This window comes from Pempheris klunzingeri, chromosome 24 (genome assembly GCF_042242105.1).
Source record: "Pempheris klunzingeri isolate RE-2024b chromosome 24, fPemKlu1.hap1, whole genome shotgun sequence".
Lineage (NCBI taxonomy): Eukaryota > Metazoa > Chordata > Actinopteri > Acropomatiformes > Pempheridae > Pempheris > Pempheris klunzingeri.
In genome coordinates, this window is record NC_092035.1 from 6,322,925 (window position 1) to 6,339,290 (window position 16,366).

A 16,366-nucleotide genomic window follows, 5' to 3' on the forward strand; every position below is an offset into this window, starting at 1 on the left:
GGCTATATCAAGATTCCTGCAAGCTGTGTAAACACACAAAAACGTGTTTGTTTTCTTTTCTGTCTTCCCTTTCTGATGCACCTGCACAGCAGAGCTTTTCACAAAGCCTACTATCTTTTCTGAGGGTAGAGGAACTTGGGAATGACAGCGTTTTCTGTGCCATTTCTGCCATGCTGTGCTTTAGTATGACAGACTCTTTAGAATGGCAGAACAGAAGTGCTTTTAAAGAGGAATGGATTGCTTAATGCTATCATCCTGCAGATAATAACTGCCAGAACAGTTTTTAAGCCTTTTGAGGTAAATCCAAGTCAGGTCTCCAGTCACTGAAGACTCAGAATTAACATTGTTCAACACTGATAAGTTGGTGCTACATACAACTGTATTGTTGCATTATGTTATTTGACAATAGCTCTTTGGGTTGCAATATGGAAACCAATGAGATTTCTTTTTTAAAAATGTGTTTTTATGTTAATTTAATTAACAAAATTGGTTCTGCCTTGAAAGTAGAATTGGGGCTGGTGGATATTCAGTAGTTTAAATCAATTTACTGGTCATAAGGAGCACTGCTGATCCTGTGAAAACACTTCTACGATGTCCTCCATGGATCTAAAGGAGCTTCTAAGGAAAATAACCCTGATGATGTCATAGTGATGTCAGGTATCACAGCTTGTAAACGACACATTTCTGAATTCTGCGTTACAAACTGAAGGTGTGGAATTTGAAAGGCACATGCAAGATACTAAATGTCTGAATATCTCTTGTTTGAATTAACTAATGTGCTTTTGAAAGGTAAAGTCAGGGGGAATAGGGCAGGGCTGCAGGTCAACATTATTTTCATCATCAATTGATCATTTGATCTAAAAAAAAATGAAAGAAAACAGTGTTGAATGCTCATCAACGTTTCTTATAACCCCAGGTAACATCTCCAAATGCTATTTCTAGCCTTTATACAGGACTGTAGTCTGAGGGTCCTGCATCAGGCTGGAGTGTGTGTTTGTTGCCCATGTTTGACCATGTTTGGTCTGTGGGACAAAGCTGGGTTTGACTTTATGAAAGTCAGCGCAAAACCAGAATCCCTCCCAACACCTTCAGTCCATTCACTTTATTTTAGCTCTGTGCAGGCGGCATTCAAATGTTTCAGTAGTGCAAACGATTGGAAATGCAAGCATCAGTGGCAGAGAAGGAAAGGAGTCAATATTAGTTTAAAATAATTAGTACAAGACTAACTGTCTTCTTGAGGTAAATGTGAGGTAAACAGGTTTTGTCAGTTCCAACTTCAAGGTATCAGAATATTCCTGCTTTGAGAGTTTAATGGGGGTCCCTTCTTTTTTTTCTGAATGACTTTAAGGCCACTTATTCTGGTTAATTACACCTCCGCTCATGTTGAAGTTGGGTAGAGCAGTGTTGGAACCATGGAGCTATGTTACACAAGGTCCCCAAACTTGAACCAATACATGATGGATAGAAGAATAAATGAAGATTAACATCTCAGGAGGAGTCAAATAATATCCATACCCAAGATTTAGTATGTCCCAATACATAGTAAGTCAAATCCAATATAGAAAAATAATAAAAATAAAACACAGAAGAAGATACATCACACTGATTGAGCTGTTTGCAATTTGTAAGATACTTTTATGTGTGATACTCTTATAATATCATAGTTCTCGCATATGCAGGTAGCTGTTATTTATGCTGGGTTAATTAATTGTGCTAAGTAATCAATTAAATATGATCTATGTGGTATTCTTATAATTCTACACAGTAGTCACACAGTGAAAATAGAACTATAATAAGGTGTTTATCTATTATTATTGTAATACTTAATACAGGGACTCAAAATTAGAATAAAAAGACCAATTTTACAGTTGGTTGGCTATGAAGTTTTCAGTCTCCTATAATATTCCTTTTGCTATAAATTCCAATACTGGACTAATACTTTCTAATTGCACGGTACAACTTTTCTATATATATATATATATGTATATATATCCAAATAATATAGTTTTAAGTACTATTATCTTTATAGAAAATTATTTTTAAACCCTCCTAAACAGTCCCGTTTAAAAAGTCATTGCGGTATCACAGACTGTTTAAGAAACACTTTAAATAACATCAGTGTTACCTGCTGATATGCTATTGTTCCTGCGTGCCGTCTCCCGGTTTGTCTGCTGAAGGTTTGAGCCCGGCCGGGACTGGTGATGCCTTCACGGCCGTCAGCCTATTAACGGGGAGCGAGCCTCCGCCCACAGCAGTCGCATCACCACCTGGCGATGAGGCGGTGGGGGGGGAAGATGGAAATGATGATGTTCCAGTTGTCTGCTGAGTCAGTGGAATGTCTAATTGAGCAGCCATCATCTTTAACATTATACCATCCTACATATTTTACATGAAGATATGGTCTTATAACAGATTATGGTAGTGTTTTTATAAATCATAGTGAATAATAGAAGTGACAATAGGACTAGAAATTGATATTACAAAGATATATTTTAGATTTAAAGACTTAAAAATATATGTTAATTGAAAAAAGAAAAAGAATTGCTGTTTAGGATCCAAATTCAGACACAGAGGCAGAGAAATAAAATACTTTGAAGCACTTTAGAGAGAAAAGATGGACTGGAGCACTATCAAGCAGACAGAAATGTCGAGGTGGATGCTTGTGACTTGAGAGATAGTTTTATTGAGTGCTTCCTCCCCCCCTAGGAATTAGTAGTAGAATAAAGGCCCTAAAACATTTCACAACATGATTGTTAGATACAAGCAAAAGAAAGAAAAAGAGAGAAATGCATCTCAGTTTGATTAGATGACACGAGGGAGCCACTCTTAAATATGAATCTACAGCAGGTAGCTGGTTAGCTCATCTTAGCTTAGCTTAGCATAAAAACTGGAAACAAGGAAAACAACTAGCCTGTAAGTAATTCAGTTTTAATCATCTTACTCATTAAGTTGCAACGGTCAGAGCATAATTAAGCAAATGTACTTTTTTCGCTTTGGCAATGACAACATGTATATATAATGTCCTCTACATTCAAGAAAAATATCCAAAAGTAGTGTTCATCAATGCTTCCTGATAAAAAAAGTTCTATTATTTGCATTTTCAGTCAAGTCTTAATCATCCCAGTCATGAACTCTACGCTTTATGTTGTGTTTCACTCTATTAGTTTGAGTACACAGCTTGATCAGCAGACCAAAGGTCCTGATGTTTTGTTTTTAAGAACTACAGGTTGCACATTTTCCACTTAGTTGGAACTCACGTGCATCCATTACATACACACATATGTATGGATGCACACACACACACACACACACACACTAATGCACAACACACACAAACACTGACAGACACTTCCACTGTTACTTATAAACCCGCCTGCTCACACAATGTTTGGGTCATGAGAACGTGGACACTGCCTGACTTGCCTCTGTGTGTCTGCATGTGTATAGTTTTTTCACGTTTGTGTGGTTTAAAAGCATACATGCAAACTTGCCGCGTGAATGCAGGCAAAATATCTTGTTTTAGTGTTTGTGTGTGTATTGACCATGACCACCTTATTACCCATTACCAAGGAAGGTGTGACCTTTTGTGCTACTTTCTGCACACACACCATGATTTTGCATTTTCCATAAACTACAAGCCATAAACTTGTACAACGTTTTGTTAACGTCCTCCTCTGTGGAGTCCAGGGAGCAGTCCAGGACAGAAGCGGCCCTCCTGACCGGTCTGTTGCATAGAGGACTACAGACGCCACCGCAGAGTCATAAAATGTCCGGAGCAGAGTCCTGCACTTTGGCCCTTCTTGTACAGGACGTCTGTGTTGTGTGAACACCCAGGTTTTTGAAGGTCTCCACAGTCTCAGTCTCAGTCTCTGTCTCTGTCCAGTCCCTGGGTGTTCACCAGTGCAGTCTGGGGTGTCTTGCTGGTGCTGAGCTGAAGATGGTTTAGCTCACACCAGTCAACGAAGTTGGTGACGAAGTTGGTGACGGCTATACTCAGTTTACAATATTGTGCAAGTGGTACGTTCATTTAAAGACTGCGGCTCTCTTCAGCTCAGTGGTCGTGTGCTTCATGCAGGGTAACTCATGACAGTCTATTTCTGAGCCATGAATTAAATTTTCACAGAGCTTTTTCCCTGCAAGTTCTGCTATTTTTAGCCAAAGCGGACGACTCCGGCCATGTGTGGTGTGCGCGCTTGCGTAGGTAGGCAGGGAGAATTTATGACTTTTTAAGTTTAGTTCAGCAGAATCAAATGAGTTTTCTTAGACCTAGCATCATCCTGGCACTTACAGGAACTGCAGTTAAAGACGGTTCAGCTGTTACAGCTGTTACACCTGAATAAGCTGATATGATGAGTCTCTTCAGTGGCCATATTAGCAGTTCTGAACAACAGACCTGGGACTATCTCAACAGTGGTAATAATTAGCCAGAATTACTGCGTTGTTTCTGACTGGGGATCCTCTCATCTGATTGTTTTAACAGCAAATTGCTGCTGTTGCTCTATTCAGCAACTAGGTGATGCTATTGCACATCAATCTAAGCAGCACTATTGTGCTATTGAAAGACACAGAACCAGCTGCTGTAGTAACATTTCACCGACCCGTAGGGGAATGCTGGTGTCACGTAGAAATATAAAAGAACATAAACATGGATTCGTCTTCATTATTCTTCCTCTGCATTTAAAAGCACGCGCCCATCCATCTGTACAGCAAATGCACATGCAAAAATTCCCAAAAGTGCATGCAGAGAGAAAGAGGAGGTTTGTATCCGACTCACTCACTCTCCTTCATAGTGGCAACGTGATCTGCAACATTACATAATCACTCTACCAGTCTCCATTTATTCTAAATGTCTTCTTTTTTTCTCACCAAGCACCAGGTGGTCCACTTTTTGGAGTAGCCTAGTTTTTCGTTGTCGTTTTGAGCAACTGCTTTTCCACAAATCCACCCCCAGTTGGTGCAGAGGCCATCAGCGACACTTGCTAACTCCTCTGACTACTTCTTTTAAGTGAGATTTCGAGCTTCTTCTGCTTTTATTATTCTGAAGTCACACTCACATTTTCTTTTTCCCCAAAGTCTCGGTGGTATGAAGTTACAATTCACCTGGTTTCCATTAGCCAGGCTGTTACTAGTACACCTATCAAGCCTCTGCTCCTAACACAGCAGCTCAGTGTAAAAGGATAGTGGTGGTCTTGATTTCAGACAGAAGTAAACCAAAGCTGAGGTTGCTGGACTGTTAACTTCCCCAAACAACGCAAACCAAGAAAAAAGAGGGAATAATGCTCACTCAAAACAGGCAGCTTTTCAAGCTGGTGTCAAACTTGGCTTGGCAGGTGAAGAACCACCAAACCAGTTCCGTTTGTTACGTGACATTTCCACAACAAAGACAATGTGGGTCCTCACCGCACCGTGCATCAGGCAATACTGAGGGCCTGCTGCTTCGAACCGGAGAGAGAGGATGTCCTCTACACTAGAGGATGAGCCGAGGCTTGTTCTGAAGCACACACCATATGATCTTCTGTGAGGGCCTGTAAAGTTGGAGAATGTCAGGAAGCATTGAAGCTGTTTTGATCTTAACTGAATCCCTAACAGCAGCTTGTGTCCCCCTGACCATTCTGTGGACCACTGACTGCTGTTTAAAGTCTAAGACTGTAGATGGCGCCAGTCTCCACTGAACAAACAACACCATTGGCTCAATGCCCCCTGAAATGCCAGTTCTACCTTTATTATTAATCTAATTATATAATTTAATTATTTGCTTGATTATTATTTGATTTACAAAATGAAAAGTGAACAAACACAAAAACTTTAAAAATCTAAATCAAATATTTGGTGTGACCACCCATCAATTCTTCCAGGTACGCTGTCATAAAGTCAGGGATTTTGTAGGATCATAGTCAGGTGTAGGATTAAATCATTTAAACCACAGGTGCTGATGATCACTTTCATATGTCGGCTGAAACACAGAAACAGCTGTAGGAGGCTTAAAACTGGGGGAGGAACAGCCAGACTTTGCTACCAAGGTGAGGTTGTGGAAGAGGGTTTCATGTCACAGGTCAGACACCATGGCTAGACTGAGCACAGCAACAAGCAGACTGGGGTTTTAAGAGGTGCTGTTCAAGCTCTCTTGAAGAAGCACAAAGAAACAGGCAACAATGATGACCGTAGATGTAATGGTCATCCAAGGAGATTTAGTGCAGCAGATGAAGTGTTAACTTCCCTTCGAAATCGGAAGATGTCCAGCAGTAACCAGTGGGACCAGGTACACCCATCTACTGTCTGGAGAAGTCTGGCCAGAAGTGGTCCTCATGGAAGAACTGCGGCCAAAAAGCCAAACCTCCGACGTGGAAACTTGGCCAAGTGACTCAACTATGCACAAAAACATGGGAACTGAAAAATGGCAGCAGGAGCTCTGACATGAGCATGATGGAGGTTCCTTGCAAAGAAGAACCCCCCCCCACAGAGCCCTGATCTCAACATCATCCAGTCTGTCTGGGATCACATGAAGAGACAGAAGGATCTGAGGCAGCCGACATCCGCAAGCGATCTGTGGTTAGTGCTCCAAGATGTTTTGAAGGCAAATATTGATTTGATTTAGATTTTTCTTCTGTTCTTCTTCTGTTCTTCTGTTATGTTCTTCTTCTGTTCGCCCACTTTGCACTTTGTAAATTGATAAAAATAAATAATTAAATGTTATATTTTTGAAAGCATTCTGACTTTACAGCATGTCTTCACACCTGCCTAAGGCTTTTGCACAGTACTGTCTGTACTGTAGATTATACTGTATTGTTTTTGAGTATGAAAAGGATTAGACTCAGATAATTAATGCGAATATTAATTGCAGATCCCTTAATCATTGCTGTAAAATGTTTTTCTGCTATCCCCACTCCTCTTTAAACTTGAAATCTCTCCTCACAAAGACTGAGAAAGAGAAGTGAGGCTCTTTTCTCTACCAATCAAATATTAATAGACCATTTTTCTGGTGACTTGAAATTTCAAGAACCCACTATGTCAATCAAATACACAAACGGGTATCCCCGCTGAGGAAAACCAAAACATCAGATAAAAGACAGTTTTTACAGACTATATTTAATCTCATCCTGCAGCATCCCTGCGAGTCCGTAACGCTTCTGCATTCCTGCGTTCAGCTGATTGACAGACAGAGACAAACATGACTTTTTGGCTTTATAACACTATTTTGAGGCTGAAGACTTTATTTTTCCAGAGGGAAAAGTAACATCACCAGAAATAAAAATCCACAATCACCCACATACATCCTTAATAACAAAAATACAAGGACTGTGCCAGGGCGTGAAAGGTAATTGAAAGAAAATAATCTTGAACAAGGATCAAAAGATATTCATGTATTCCTCTTTAAAGAAACTGTCTTGTTTACTCACCAAAACTCTATAGAAAATACGTGACATTTTATATTATATATTGGAGAAAGCTGAGGTAGACACGAGGCAGGCGTGGACCCACAAGCAGGGTTACAAAGAAGGTTTATTAACAAAAGAAGAAGAAACCAAACCACAACACAACCATGACAAAATCCTCAGTTTGAAGGTCATAGTTTGTGTTTTTAGTGGTGTAAACTGCAACAGATGCTCACACGCTCCACCTTCTGATTCTCTTTCGTGCCCACAGCCTATGAATGGCATGTTTACGGAGGTATGGGTTGTGTTGTTGACATCATTTTTAAATATTGCTGTTACACAGTTGCCATTCTCAAATTCAGCAGATGTCCTGTGGAAATATGAGTTTGTGTGATATTGTTACTGTGATGGCTGAACCTTTTATATGTTGTTTCATTTGTTATGCATACATGAGCATAGGTGACTCTCTCATAGGTTAATCTGGGAATTAAATAATATCTAATAATAATATCTAACTCTTGTTAATGTGGTCAAATCAGCAGTTCATAGGGGGTCAGTGGAGATTTCTGGCTCCACTATGTCACATCTTTGTGTGAATCTATGGGATGGAAACGGGGGTTTACTCCGCACCACAGAGGAGAAGAGGGAGGAAAGTGGGGAGGGCGCTATTCTTCTAACACAAACAGAGCTTAGGCTTTCAGAGTTGCTGGCGATGGCAGATGGCGGAAGGAATGAAAGGCAGATGGAAAAAGCACTTCCAACATGTTTATCATCGTCAAGAAGCGTGTATGGTGTGTGTGTGTGCGTGTGTGTGTGATTCCCTCAGGGTTAATGAAAAAAATGATTGAATTTTGAGAAACACTAGCACCAGAGTGCTGTAGAAAGAGGCTACGCGTTGTGTCGTATGTTTATTTATCTTAAATATGCTTTTTCTCTGCATGAATAAAGGTTTGGTGAGTCTTTGCAGAGCCCTATAGTGCTGTGTAGTTTTCATATACAGGCCAGTTTATCTAAATGCTATAATTTATTTGTATATTGTGTAAAATTGCTCAGGAATCAGTTTAACTGTGTTTCATTAGCAAAATATTGATGAAATATTCAATTCTAAAAGCTCTTGAGATGCAGTTATAAGCTTTGCTAGTAAGTGGAGCTTGATTTAAAATGTTTTTTTTTTTTTAATTTTGATCAGTTTTCCCTCATAATAAAGTGGTGGCAACCAAAATGTGATGAAGTAGACAATGAGATCTATGGATGGATAACTGCTAAGCTACAGTGGGAACTCAATCCCTGCAATATTGAATGCATATGTACAGTCTGATGTTGTCATGGTAAAACATATATGCCCACAGCTGTTGCCACGGCAAAATGTGCGTGTGAGAGTGCAGGGAAGCGGCTGAGAAACTTTTCGGAGACACACATGACTTTGGCACATGTGTGTTTGGCACACATGGCCTCAGCAAACACACCCTGACAGCATAAGGCAGAAAGAGTGGGACATTTCACCGATGGACACATCAAATCATTTGCTGTAAATGTCTGCAGCATCAGCAGCTACAGAGGATATAACTATTTCCTAACATGTATAAGAGCACAAATCTGCTTAGAGATAACAGAAAAACATGCTTCTCATACATCCAGATGAGAATCATCAGAGCTGAACTGCTAATAGCTAATTATGCTTACTTTTAATGGTGCAGTGGGAAGGTGAGTGTCAGATTTAAAGTGGAAAGAACACCTTTCACATCAAGGTTCCTACAAAGATACCGCTAATCTTTAGCTGACTGGTCTCCGACAGACACGCACCACATGTTTATGGTCATAGTAACCTTGATTCAAGACAAATATTCAGCTGAATGGGACGTTCAACTGAGAGCGGTGAATCACGGTGGGGAGATTAGCACAGTTATGATAACACTGCGCTCGCCAAAACAATTATAGAGATCTGGGAGCACAAGAGGTTCAAGAAACCCAGGCTGTCAGATTATCTTAACCACATTATTTGACTACTTGACGTGACTGGGCCTTCAGACTGACAGAATACATAGGATAGAAGAAAGGTGTGGTATTGTGGCATTACTTGCTATCTCTTTAAATTCTTTTCCACTTCTGTGGGACTAGATTCGTTCAGATTTCCACCCAGTGTAAAGTCACAGAGAAACACAAGAAATCCCGACAGAGAGAGAGAGAGAGAGAAAACAACAACAGGCTGCAATCTAACCTTTCTGTCTTTCTTTCTGAAGTTGGTTCATTTTTTGATTGTTCCTTCTCTCAGTCATTTCAAATGAGGGCCTCTTATTGTCTGGGGGACATCTGATCCTAACACACACACAAGACACACTCACAAACATGCTGACACTGAATGCTTGCTCAGCTCTTTTAAGAAGGAGAGAAGGAACTTGACAGATGAATGAGGAGGAATAAACCCTCTACCCCCCCTGTCTCCCTCTCTCTTTCTTTGTTCCTTTCATTCTTTGAAGTACCAACTGATGCAGTGAACCAGTGCCCATAGCTCTTATGTAACTTTTAAGAATGTGTGGTTACTTGGTAATATTTTTCTTAAAAGGGCATTGTGATTCATTAAAAGTACATTATTGGTCAAATACATAATTGAAGGTGGGATGTTGAGATGCAATTCACATTACTAAGATTGCCAACAAAGAATGAGCCCATGAGGGCCAACCCTACAGAGTGGTGTATTAACTCACAACTCAGGTCCTTCCTACTACAAATGTAAACCCATGTTAACATTACTTTATATTTATTCCCACAAGTGCACTATAACAGGATGGAAAAACAGAAGGTGTATCCCTCCCACACAAACTTAAAGTGTGATAATTGTAACAGTACAAGAGTTTTACTTTTAAAAACGAGTCCTTAGTAAGTGCGAGCATGAGGTGTTAAAGTCTTGTCTGCAGTGGGTGGGTTTTCATTCACACATGAGGAATCTAAGTAGTGGGAAAGAATTCTTTCACATGCATTCACACACTGAAACTATTCAGTGTCTTGCCCAAGAACATTTTGACATGCTGACTTGAAGCCGGGGCTTGAACCGCCAACCTTCCCATTGATGGAAGACCCACTGTCACCTCTGAGCCACAGCTGTGAGGCACAGCAGCCAGTTGTCCAGAGACAGAAGAGGTTTGGTCATGGCTTGGAGGTTAAAAGAAGCCTGGTAGGCCGGCATCAGAGTCTTGAGCTATATATGAGCACCAACAGAGATCCAATATGGTGAATGGTATTTGGAATTTGGATATTTGATATTTCTGAAATCCCAGTTAGGGAGAAATTGTGGTTGTGACAACTTAACTATGATTAAAATTTGGCAAATAAAACACTCTTGGAAAGATTATTGATATGGGTAATAAAAATGCCAATGTTAATTGATGATGCAGTAGTCCAGGCAGGAGGTAACAAACATGCTGAGGAGCACGTAGGGAGCCTTCCTAATAAATGTGCTTAAGGTATCAGAGGAATCTACATGAGAGCACTACTCCTGACAATTTGTTGTCACCACAGTATTGTCAGTGGTGATCTATTAGGGCTGGCATCAATGCCCCTCAAGGAACACGAGACAAGCAGTGATGCATGTCTCCCCTTTAAGTGTCAGAAGTTATTGCATGAATAACTGGGTGTCATCAGCAAAATATATGACACCACAGAGAGACCTGGTGTGGAGGGAGAAGAGGAGGGGCAAATGCCTGAGCATACAAAGTATCTGCCTTTGACACCTAAACCAGAAGAACCAGAAGAAACAGTGATTTTTTTTTTTTAACCAAAATCTTTTCCCAAACTGAACTGACTTCAGCTCCAAACTGCAAATAGGTGATTATGCTGGCTTCATAAACAACACAAATTGTGGCAGTTTAATTATAAATGAGAGTCATTGTGAGCAAATACAACAAAAAGCTCATTAATATGCCTCTGCAGGAAACAGAATTTGTAGTAGTACAATTTTTTTTAATGACCCAATAGCTCAAATTCATTGATGATAATTTCACTCAGGAGGAGATAAAAAAAAAAGATAAAACAGTTAATACATTAAGTTTTAATCTTCAGTCAGTAATATTCAGGGCACAGTTAAAGGTTTCAAATAATCAGATGAGGAATTTTGAAAGATGCCAATTTAATAGCAATAGAATGCAATTGTTTACTGACACATTAGCCATTGCAACCTAAAGATATAAGATATAATATGTAACATTTCTGTATTAAAATGACCAGAAATCAAATCAAATCAAATCAAAAATGTATATGATTTGTATACATATTTTATATATACAGGTGCAAGAAACATTAAAAAAGCCAAAAACAAAACAGGTACAGATGCAGTGTGCAAGACTGGGGAGGACATCACATTGCGTGTATAGAATTAGATGTGTTAGGATAGAGTCATAAGTTTATATTTCAAGTTCAGGCACTAAGGTCTTCAGCGCCATCAGATTTTTATTATACAACAAAAATTATTAGTGTTGTTGGTAGTACTGTTACCACCATACTGCAGCATTTGCTTCAAGGTGATGTCAGGTAGTGCGACAGCCCCAGGAGGAGACAGAGAGAGACAGTGTTAACCCAGCCTGGTCTTAAGGCTACTCCTGGCTAATGTCTGGCCATGGGAAGGTGGAGTGGACGAATGGCACTCAGGCTGGCAAAGCAATAGCTAGGGCATGATCAGGCAGACCATACTTGAGCAGGGTGAGGTGAACTCGGCTCTGTTTGGTTTAACTGATTTGGAGATTTGTGTTTTACATACCAGGTAAGGTCATCATAAGTTCAAGGTTGCCATGCATGTGTGAAAGGGGCTTATGTTTACATGATGCTAATGGTAAGTAAGCAAGTCAACATAATGTTAGCGAATGCTACTTGCAGCTATTCATTTAAAACATGAATTATGTGCATAAATATTATAACACATTACCTCATCCATGAATTCCACGAGTCACATCAGATAAAGTTTCGCCCGCAGTGTTGGTGAACTGGCTGGTTACTTTATGATGTCATTAAACTCAATGCAATAAATAATTGTTATAAAAGTACAGATGTTTGGTTATAGATACTGTTTATTTTATAAATATATTGTGTTTTATTTTGAGGAATTCATGGTACTAAGAGGAAGTGGTATCTGAGCACAACAGTAGTACTGCTTCTTAATTGGTTGAGTGGGATGATTGACAGGTTGTACCGGAAGAAGGAAGAAGAAGAAGAAGGAAGTTTTAAAAGGTTTATTATAGGAGTAGCAGCAATCAGTGGAAACATTTAAATAGGTAAAAAACAGTTAATTCAAGAACTCAGGGCCTTTCCCAAAATTACTGAGGGATAAATGGGCTACATCTAGAATCAAAGTTGCAATGTAAAAAAAAATAGGAAAAAACAAAAATTTAAATGTACAAAAGTACCGTTTAGGTACTATGTGGAGTCACACAGCTAAAACACACTTTGCATTATTTGTTCCAGTAAATGTAGGAAGCCACAGAAGCATACATGGTGGTTTGTCAACAGCCAGCAATAGCTGCTTTTTGGAGACAGTCCCTGGACCTCCAGCAGCCTCCTACCCCACTGTGTGTGTGTGTGAGAGGTTAATCCAGTAAACCCTGGGTTCAGACAGTCATTTACACCATCTGAGTGATGAAGGGCAGTCAGCTGCTGTATGCAGACCTCAGCCACTCTCTATGTGTGTAGACTTAAATAACCTCATGGCCTCAGTGGACCGTGTGAGCAGTTATGCTCACATTCATGGATTAATGCTCTATGATACACAGAGAAAGTGTAAAGGGCATTGAACATCATGAGCTCATGTTCCTGCTTCAAACTTAAGTTATTATTCATGAACAGAATCGATTCTTCCATGGCTTTAACCCACAGCATCTTTTCAGTAATACATATTGAGGAATGTGGGAGTCTTATTTGATCAGGATTTGTCCTTTAACTCCCACATTAAACAGATTTCTAGAACTGCCTTTTTCCATCTACGTAATATTGCTAAAATCAGGCACCTCTTGTGTTTGAGAGAGCACAAACAGCAACCAACGTACCAGCAGTGACTATAGCACTAGTGACAGGAGTGTGACTAAAAGATTAGCAGTATGATATTATTGAAAAACATGACGAGTGGCCGACGTATCCTCCTCTTCCTCTCCATCATTATGTCTCATGTCCGCCTAATGTCTGCCTCTAACTTGCTATCTTCCCCGGAGCCTTTCTGTGCTTTCTCATCTCTCAGGTTCCTGTGGATCCTGGTCCTGGTTCTCCTGCTGGGGTTCTCTGGTTCATGAATCACTGCTGCGGATCGTCGACCACTCGTCATGTTTTTCAATAATATCATACTGCTAATCTTTTAGTCACATTCCTATTGTTAGTGCTGTAGTCACTGTTAGTACGTTGGTTGCTGTTTGTGTTGTCTCTGTCTCTCTCTCTGTCTCTCTGTCTCTCTCTCTCTCTCTCTCTGTCTCTCTCTCTCTCTCTGTGTCTCTCTCTTTCTGTCTCTGTCCAACCTCCACCCAACACAGACCCTGACAGAAGCCCCCCCCAACAGAGCCTGGGTCTGTTCCAGGTTTCTTCCTGTTAAAGGGGAGTTCTTCCTCCTGCCTCTGATGCTCAATATAATATCTGATGCTGCTCATGTGGGGATTCTTGAATCCTTAATGTTGAATTCCTGAATCGTTGGGTCTCTCTCTAATTAAAGAGTTTGGTCTAGACCTGCTCTTTATGGAAAGAGTCTTGAGATAACGCTGTTGTGAATTGGTGCTATATAAATAAAGATTGATTGACTTGATGTGGAACATTTTTAACATCGATCGATCCTTCATCACTATTAGATATTAATGGAAACACAAATTAGATGCTCTTTCTGCTCTTTTAATTACATGATCGCGTTGCATCCTTTTCCAGTCCAATTGTTTGTGACATTCGACTGGAGAATTAAATTGTGAGCTACATTCGGCTAAAAACATTTGGGGGTGAGGACGTTGTCCTCCTGCGCCAAATCCAGAGATATGTCGACAGAGAAAAATGCCAAAACACCAAAATGATGACCAGCGTGGACGAGAATGATAAAAGGTGTTCCAAGAGAATTATAAATATCCAAGGAAATGTCATTTTACCACCTCAGTTGTAGAGATCCAGGAAAATCAATCAGCACAAGCTTCCTGAAGTTTTCCAAATAATTCAGTTTCACATAAATTAGCGTTTGGATTAGCTACTGTAGCTCAAGTTTAAAAGTAAGCATAAACATTATTAGAATAGTAGCAAGATTGAAAACAGCCCTCCAATTGTGGCAGAAGTGTAAAGCAAAGCAGGACTGTGGATGGGAATGAAAGAAGCCAATATGTCGAATAAAAACAAAGCTGCTCTTTCATTTGAAATGTAGCTGGGGGGGGGGCATTGGTGGTGTGTTGGAGGAGATGACCCAGGAGAACATACATGCTCTCTGCATGTATGCTAGTGAGAGAAAAGGAGGTCGGCGTATCTTATATCCTGAGGCACAGTTTGACTTTTATTCTGGTGTGGGGGTCCCAAGAGAAAAAATCTATCCATGTCAATTTTCCAAGATGCTGCACTTGAACACTTGCAGCCAACACACCACCACAGTACTGAGGAATGTGTCTGCCATTAGCTGACTGTAACAATGAACTGACTACCGCTGTTTTGCAAGGTTCCAATTAATACGCTTGGCTACTGAAACTTATCATCACTGATTGAATGCTGCTTCTGCGACAACTGGGTCTGTAAAATATGTGTAAACTGTAGCATGAGGGCTGTTTTCATTTGTAGGAAAAATCATCTCCATGCTGAATTTGTTTCATTTTGTCGTAATGAAGAACAGATGCAATTCGTCCAATGAACACTTGCCATTGGTTGCAAATGAGAAAATGAAAAAATGAACAAAGACGTCAGCATAAAGGATGCATGCAAGTATATACATGTAAATACATATTTTTTCTATATACACTGGATTGAATAATACCATCTTATATTTTCATGTGCTTGGGGCGTCACTTTAAGTGTGAGCAGTCCATTTATCAAAGACAACCTACCATCATTTCAGGAAGATATTATCTGCATTATTGAATCTTTGGAGCAAAGAGACGCTGGTTATAAATTTCTCACCACTTTTAGGTTCATCACAATAAACTTCAAGCTTTTAGACCTTGCAGTTGAACTTTTTGTCGAACATTATTGAACTACTTTAACCTTCCTCTTTGCAGGAAGAAACAGGTGTGCTTAGAGTTCCAAAATATGTGTATTGATTTGTTGAAGAAATACTTTTTTGCTCTCAGCTGCTTTCCACACACGGGCAACACCTTAAGCCTTACTTAAATCTTATGTGTGTTCACATCACTTTGGATGGATGGTGAAGATTAAAAGATTCCCATGCTAACAACTTGCAAACATTCATGCCACTGGACAGCTGAAGGGGTGAAGTCATTTACGATACAAGGGTTGTCTTTTGATTATATGCTGAATGTTATTTATTTTAAAAGCAGACACAGAAAGGCTCTTGATTATGTAAAGAAGCAGGACTGGGTCAAGCTCAGTGGCCGCCCGTGTCTCTGTGGAAAAGAGGTTAATGTAAGTTGGCCTCAGGCTGGATATGAGCATCCAAAGAGCATCATAACAGCCAGAATAATGAAGGGTCAGCATGATAATGATGGGTTCTGACACTCTGTGTGTATGGTAATACATATATGCTGCTCTTTGGGGTGTAAACTGGAGCGGTTGAAGGAAGAGGCCGAGCAGCCCTCTTATGATTCACTGGACAATATAATTGTTGTAATGTATTCAAGTCAAGTCGAGTCAAAACAAATTTTATTTATACAGCCAAAAATCACAAATTGCACTTTGCCTCAAGGGGCTTTACACTCTGTACAGTGTATGACAGTCAGAAAAACAGAGAGAGCCCTCTCCCAGGACGGACAGACACTTGATAGATGTTGCATGGACAGAACAGACCAACAACGTCACAATATACTAGTATAAAAATGAGTGAATCGCACCAG